Genomic DNA, 8,349 nt, shown 5'->3' on the forward strand with positions numbered 1-8,349 from the left:
GGATAACTTTGCAGCCAGCGTAACAAGTTGCCTATTAGCGACGGGAATTTTTCATTTCACCCAAGAAGCAGCGGGCATCATCTGGTCAGCAAATTAAGCTGATGCGGCAGCTGCAAATGTTGCCGGGATCGCAATCGGAATCAGGATTGGGATCGCAAACGGCCGGTGGTAGTGGTGGCCCCTGGCAGGCGAAGCCAATTTGCACCACCAAAGTCATCAACTACGCACACGCACGCCTCAATAAATTCAATTTACACGAATTTCCAAAGGAACGCCGGCCATATTCCGGAGAAATGCCGCAACGTGGAGGAGTTTTGCAGGTGTGAACACCAAGATAAACACCAGCGGCAGGTGGGCAGGGGCAACCACGAGTTGCCAGGAGTTGGCAGGAGTCGCCGGGAGTTTCCCAGGTGTGGGGGGACAGCCGGGGGGCAACCTTATTGGCATCGACATGCATTAGCAGGGCCGCAAATGCGAAGTACATACGGGGGCGAAAGTCAAATACAACCACACACACCAACCGCCGACATCCCGGCCAAGTCCAACAACAATGGCTGGGAAAAAAAGAGAGCAACAAGCTAAATTGCAAAGGAAAACTTTCCCCACTGCGGGCGCTGTTGCGGTTTTCTGGGAGCTTGCCACAGCCGCCGTTGAAAAAGCCGATGCCGCAGAAAGGGGCACCCCTATAGATACCATCAACAAAAAACTGCAAAAATCCATATTAAATTTGAAAATTTTTGAGTGCACCACAAATAATCTGCTAAGCTTTTTGATAATTTGAAAAAATGCATTGTTAAAACCGAATTTTTGCATTTAATTTAATTTATTTTTTAAGAAAAATATTATTTTCGTTTGGGAAATGTTTCTCTAGTGGTCTTGTCAAGAACCGCAGTATTTTATTATTCATAAAAAATGTTTATGTGTGCAGTAAAAACTAAAAAAATAGTTCAGCTTGATATAAGATTGTGGAATTTTAATTTAAGAATTTTATTCAGCCATATACTTATACTAAATAATTTTTTATAAATTCATAAAATAAATTTCTTGAAGTGTAGTGAAGTAAGGAAGGAGCCAAGGTCTTGTTGGGGCAACCGCTGATTGCCAGGACCCCATCAGGATCGACATGTGCGTCAGGCCGTATTTATATGTGTGTGGGCTACGTGCGAAGGTGTAAATTAAATTTCGACACCTTCACGAGCGCTGCATGCCAATGCTCAGGAAATACCACTTGCCATAAAAATTAAGTCAGGTGGGGGTAAAAGTATAGTAACAGCCGCCTTACCTTGCTAAGTGGTCAGTTTAAAGGTGGAAAGCAATCTATCAATTTAAAACAAATCCCAACATTTAATTTGGCAACTAAAAACTACTCGACATAATGAGTTTGGGTTTTTATTATTCAAAACCATAAACTAAAATGTAGTTACCATGTAAACTTCATAATCAAACCCAAAAATGTTGAACAGAAAAATATTTTCGTAAAGTAAAAACCAGCAGAGAAAACTTTCCTCTTGATAGTTGGGCTATATTGTTTAACATTTTCGGTAGGTTTCCATGAGACCGCACCAAACTTTCGCTGGGCTCCACTTTCCAGATTGCCTGGCGAGTAACCAAGGATTCTGCGGCACCTTGTTCGCGGACTTAATATGAAAGTAATGACAGGAAAATAAGGCCAAAAAAGGGTTTTCGCCAGAAGCATCACGTTGCAAAGAACAGAGGACACTCTGGGATGGTGAAAGAGGGTGTGAGTGGAGGGTGTCCATTTCATTAAATAACTCCGACAGCTGGAAGGTGATCCCTTGATCCCATACTTCCCCCTCCCCCCCCGGACACTTTGCCTGCTGAGCCTTTGGAAAATGCAGGACCATGGTTTCCCATTGACATGAAGGACCCGGCTCTCGTCCTGTCCCCCATTAAATCGATTGGCCCGGTGCAGCGGCTGATTAACAGCGGGGAGATGCTGCCACATAATCGATGGCCCCGCCCACTGCCCAACTGCCCGCCCCCCATTCAACGTCCACCACCTGAACCCTTGATGAATGGGTCCAGAGCGGACCGTTAAAGCCCTTAAATATGTTTTAATTGAAATGCATTTGGGCGCATCGAACAATCGGGCAAACGAGCCAGCAGGAATGTGGCACAAAGGTCCTGCCGATGGGATGCAGTCAGTGCTGTCCTGGTATTTCTGGAAAATATAAACTTTAACATTAATTTTTAATAGAGTGAAGCCATGCTGGAGTATTATCAGATTGTTTCCTGTCGGTATTTTACGTTTTTAAACATTTAAATCTATTCTGTTTTGCAGTTTTGATATTCTGAGTTTCTAAGCATAAAATTTATAATGTAATGCTACTTTTTTCGTTAACACATTTGCTGTGGCGAATTTAGATATATTTTTTTTTGCATGGTAGGTACCCAGAACTTTACATTTTGGTAATTGCCAAGTATGACTGTATTATCAGATTGTTTCCTGCAGGTATTATACATTTGTAAATATTTAAATCTGTTCTGCTTTGCAGTTTTGATGTTCTGAATTCCTAAACATATTATTTGTGATGTTTTTCATAAGCCCTTTTGCTGTGTCGTTTTTATTTGTACTTTAAGTATTATTAACTCTCTAAAATACAATGAGTACCCAAACTATTTTGGTGATTGTCAACAACGGTTACTTTCCATCAGCAATACATCTCTTAGTGGAGGCTAAGTTCCTCTAATTTACGTACATTGAGCCCAGTTAGAGACTCCTTCAGTATTGTCCTAGTAATTCTAGGATATGAAAGCCTTAACTTTAATTTGAATTGAGCAAGGAGTACTATCAGGTTGTTTCCTGTCGGAATACTTTTATTTTATGATCTAATGATATTTTTAAACAAGCACTTTTCCTGCGGTGAATTTAGACACATTTTTAGATTTAATAGCTCTCCCAATATTTTACTTGACATGCTGGACTCCCAGAACCACTTTTTTTTTGGTACGAGTAAGTGCCAAGTATGACTGCCGTCCATCAGTAATAAATCTCTTTTTGAAGGTTAAGTTATTAATCCTCTTATCTACGGACATTGATCCCGGTTAAGGATTCCCGGCACCGTTCAGCACTGATTCATGGGTACTCGATTGCTCGCAGGTCCGTCGATTGATGGCAGCGAACCGAGCTGGCCAGGAAACCTGAGCACCCGAGGAGCTGCAGCCCGCACACAATGCAGCGCTTTAATTGGCTTAAACGGCTGTGTGCCACACAGCTCTTTGAGCCCGTTGCCAGGAGCCGGGTCCTCGGGATGTCCTGGTGCAGCTCCTCCTCCCGCTGACCTCCATTCGAGCATTTCCCATGGATGCAGCGCATATGTTCGGGCAGTGCAATTCATGCATGAGGAATGGCGCAAGGAAGCACGGCTCATGCATTCTCTCGAGGGGTGGCAGCCAAGGGGAGGGCAGGACGAAAAGGACTCGCAGGACTGGGGAAAAAATGGGTCTCTTAAATTGGTTAGGAAGCGTGCCAGACAGTGTCTTAATTTTCCGCAGGATGTGCGCAATGTCAAAAGCAAGGTTTGATAAATGGCCCGAGGGCCAGGAGCGGACCGCCAAAGTCAGCTGCAGTATCCTGGCACATCCTGTATGTATGCAGTGCATGTGGCCAATATATCTAGCAGCCCTGCGTTTTAGACTCGAATATTTATGCGATGCTCCTTGAAAAATGCTGAAAAAAGCCACTGGCAGAAGTTCGAAGGTTAACTGCTGGACAGTCTCACATATTTTGCGATTTATTTTTGCAGCTGCTTCCGGTTTCCTTTTTTCGGAACCACTACTGATAGAAGCAGGCCCCGAATACCGGATATAAAATATGCTAAGGGAATTTCCAGCATTGTGCAAGGCATGAAAATAAGTGAATACACGCCCATAAATCACCGGCAAATGGGATTTAAATTCCTCCCTGCAGACCGCACAGAAAGCCCAAACCATTAAACTGTGCATCCCTTGTTAATTAGTCGCAAAACTTTCACATTAATTAATATTTATGTGCGGTGGCCCTGAAGTGGCAACCGAATCCGACACTCAAAGTGTCGTCAAGATGAAATAAAACGGCATCCGCATGCGCATCCGCATCCTCATCCGCACTCGCATCCGCATAATTTGCATTGCGCTCCATTGGAGCTGCGGGCTAATACGATTAGCTCGTCAAACCCCCTTTGTCTTTGGGGACATTTCAATTAATTGCGCATTTGTGGCCGAATTCAAAATTCAATTAAAATGCGGACGGGATTAAAATGGGCAAACAGATCGACTTTAATGTGCGGCGGTACATATTTTTATAATAACGCTCCATCTGCACACTTTTCATGTCCAATCAGCATTAAATTGCCATCAATATTTGTAGCCAGCTTTTTTGGGGTGCGGAGTGGTGGAAAACTCAGCTCTTCGCTGGAAAACTTTTCGCCTTTCCTCGCAAAACTTTGACGCCTGTGTACAAGTTAATGAAATTGGCAGCATTTGGCAGAAGAAGTCGCTGGCTTCTCCACTTGGCATCTCAACTTGGTGCCAAAATGACAATTGAACTAATTGCTTTGCTACCTAGAACGTGCCTGAGGGGCAGATCCTCGAGGCCTCCATTAGCAGAAATGCCGGGAATAACCATTGTCATAATGATAAAAGTTATGGCGGGCCTTCGATTTTTACTGAAATAAATTAGGCTGAGCGGCTGGATATTTATCTTAATTTGGGCCAGCCACCTAAAGAGTTAAGAGTCAAGTTTTGGTCCTGAAGGAGCCGGCCAGCTGGCAGCTGCGTACTAAATACGGGAATAAAAGTACTTCCAGGATGGCCCTTTTTTGGTCCTTGCGAAACATAAATAAATAAATAAACCGCTTTTCGGCAAACAAGCGCACAGCACACAATAAACGCGCTGGCGGAGCTGCCAGGGGACCGGATTCCAAGTGCCAAGTGCCGGGGCTCGAAACAAAATGCGAAAGCAAAACACAAACTTGGCCAAATGTCGGCTGTTGTGGGGGTGGCCAAATAAGGCGCAAAGACAAAGCGAAAGCAAAAATATAAATAACAGAAAAAAAAACAGAAAAAAGCTGAAAAAAAGGTTGTGCTGGCCTGGCCAAAAAGGGAAAGTAGCAGTGCCACTTGACGCCCCACGCAAAACGAGTCGAAATGAAATTGCGGCAGTGTGGGAACGAGCAGCATGCCAATAATAAATCAGATCCGGCTTTTCCCGCCGGAGGAGGCGGTGGAGGAGGCTGGGGACTGGGGGCGTGGCAGTGGGGACGGAAATGCGGCCTGCCCCAGCCGCCGACATCATTAACGCACGTCCTCAGCTCGCAGGACGCGGCAGGTCCTGGCCTGGCCGTAATGCAAAATTTAAATGCCAGTAAAGCGATGGCTCCGTACTTTCATTTCACCTTTTCCCAGCCCGAGGGCTCTGTGCAAACTCGGGCAGCAAATCAATTTCGTAGTTAACATGGCATATGAACGATGGAAACTGGAGTTGATTCTGGGTGCACTTGAAGAAAAACAAGGTATACCTTACACAATACTCCTTGCTCGTTTAAAATATGGGTTTTGTGTTACATTTCATTGTTAATACATTTGATTTCAGCAAGACATTTAATATACATTTAAAACTACTTGGAATTCTAGCGATATATACAAAAATTAAAGCTTTTTTCTGTTGTGTTTATAATCCCAAGTGATTTCAAGGTGCCGAAATAATTTAAAATGTAATAAAAACTACTTTTTTGGTAACGCATGACATTTCAAATAGACCAACATTATTGTTTGTTGTACTTTGATTTTCAAATCAAATTTAATACTTTGTAATATCATTAGCGAAATAATATGGTATCGCATATAGCATAATTTTCTAAATGTTCTAAGAACTTAAGCTTGTATAAAATATTATGATATTATGTACAACAACCATATAACTATGTACATTGTTAATATATTTTATAACAAAAAATAAATATTATGATATTATGTACCTATCCGTTATAGGTTTGATTTAAAGTATGTGTTTTCTGTGAGTTTTGATAACTTCTTTAAGTGTCTAAGGCAAAACAAGTCACTTTAATGATTTCACACAGATTGCTTACACGACACCTAATCTCAGTTAGTTCATTTTCCCAGGATCAAACACCATGGTTCCAAAATCTCATTAACTCGTAAGTAATTTTCAAATTACTAAAGGGTGGTATAGTAAGTATTAAAGGTTTTAACCCCTTTTAAGTAGTAGAAGCCGTACCATGACGTCCGTTTTATTACAGCATAGACACCTTTTTAAGTGGTATAAAAGCTTTAGAGATTGCTGTCACATCCATGGTCGCATCCATGGTCCTTGGATTCAGTGAATATATCTGATTTCCATAAAATATTCCCAGTGTAAGCCAATGTCCTGGATGTCCTGACCAATGCCCGAGGCGCTGAGTGGCGACATATTTCGGGCAGCACGCGGCCTTTTGAAGGTCGCTGTCAAAGCCACGAATGCAAAGCGAAAAGGGTTCCCAGGATGTTTGACTAACTCGGACATTTATATGGACCGTCAAAAAATGTCTTTATTGCTTGGCTGCAACGCAAAAGAGTTGGCAAATAAAGGCAAGCACGGGAAACAATAGAAAAAGGATCATTTGCAGAACGCGGTCCGAAAATAAAACAGGAAAAAATGTGAAAATATAAAACAATAAATAAGAAAGGGCTTCATAAATATGCCAATAGCCGGCCATTAAAGACGGCAGGCCGCTTTTACGAGCCCATAGTGCGCGGCTTTCAGGAGTTTTCCCCGCTTTCTGCTCTCTACTTTCTCCCACTTTTCCCACGTGAACATTTTCATTTGCGCCTGGTTTCCATTTATGTATTTATGTGCATACTTAATGAATTTAATGTTTTATTAATGCGAGCACGTCGTTATTGTTGTTGCCGCATGTGTCGGCTCTTAAGTGACAAATAATTAACAGCACTTGTGCCGAAGGATCTTTCGAGAAGGAGCCTCCAGCAAGGAGCCGCCTGTCTATCCGAGTGAGTGTTCCATAATCTGTTTAATGTAATTTGCAATTTATATTAACCTATTGAAATTTCATTGGCCCGGGAGAGAAAGATGGCGGGAGAGCAACTTCCGTTTCCGCTGCCTCCACGGAAGTAATTTGAAGGCACGCGTTACCAGGCACATTTTTTCCTGATCATTTTTAATATGTTTAATGGAAAACTCGGTTTCCTTCGCCCCCCTGTTTCGGCATCTTGCGGATACGGATGCGGATGCGAGTGCGGATGCGGCTGGAGATACGCCGGATGAGTGAGTGCCTCGACAGCATCGATTTCTCCAGAGAATCAAGTGCATTATGAGCGTGATTTATTCATAACGGTGCGCGGCGAATGCAAATTTTCGACATGTAACTGCAATTTGCATACATTCTTGCCAATACAGAGCTGTCAGGGCCAAGTCAGTCAGCCCAAGTCAGCTAAGCAAAAGCACAGCGCACTTATGGGGGCGCCCGTAAAATATTGTATCTGAAAATGGCCCGCATGTGAGTAGAAAGAAGACACCCCTTCGCGCACAGGCTGTCGCATAAACGAGTTTATGTTGCAAGTTAGTACGCGCAATTTGCAATTTGACGTTCGCTTCCGACCCCCTAAAAAGTCCCCCAACCATCTGGCCACCTAACCCTCGCTGCCAAACTCACAAGCTGACTATATATATGTACCATATAAGAACTTGCAGTTTCTCAGGAATACGGGTGGGTGCAAAGTAACTCGGCAATCCAAATTATGGTAATTTGGCAAGCTCGACTGCGTGTCTTTGAGCATGCACTTAATCTACTTTACGGCAGCGGATGGAGTGCCTCCAGCTAGTGATTCCTATTACCCATGTATCTTTGGGGGGCCAGAGATTTAATTCGGAAACTGGCTTAGTTTCGAGGGGAGGGAAAACACTATAAAGTGCGTACATTTACCGGAAAAACGCAACCGACCTCCATTTGCAGCACACACAATCAAACTGTCATTGAGTCGTCGCTGAGAACTCAATTGGAACTACCGAAATGCATTTGGCCAGCACTCGGCACCAACGTACACATCACGTATACGCCGCATGGGGCAGGGCAGAAACAGTAGCACATGTCCCGGCAAAAACATGCACATTATAGGCAAAACAAAGGCCAAATGGTAAATGGCAAAAACGAGCTCGACACAAAAGCCAAAAATTGCATATCCCGGCGAGCGGAGGAGGGTTAACATCAAAAAACGAGATCCTGATTGACGTGACAATCCGCTACGCACACACAGAAGCCCCAATCCTTCCGAAAGGCAAAAGCCAGCAAATGGAAAAGGGAAAATTGTTAAATAAATATTCATGTGCTGCAG

The sequence above is a fragment of the Drosophila suzukii genome, chromosome 3, assembly GCF_043229965.1.
Source record: "Drosophila suzukii chromosome 3, CBGP_Dsuzu_IsoJpt1.0, whole genome shotgun sequence".
Taxonomy (NCBI): domain Eukaryota; kingdom Metazoa; phylum Arthropoda; class Insecta; order Diptera; family Drosophilidae; genus Drosophila; species Drosophila suzukii.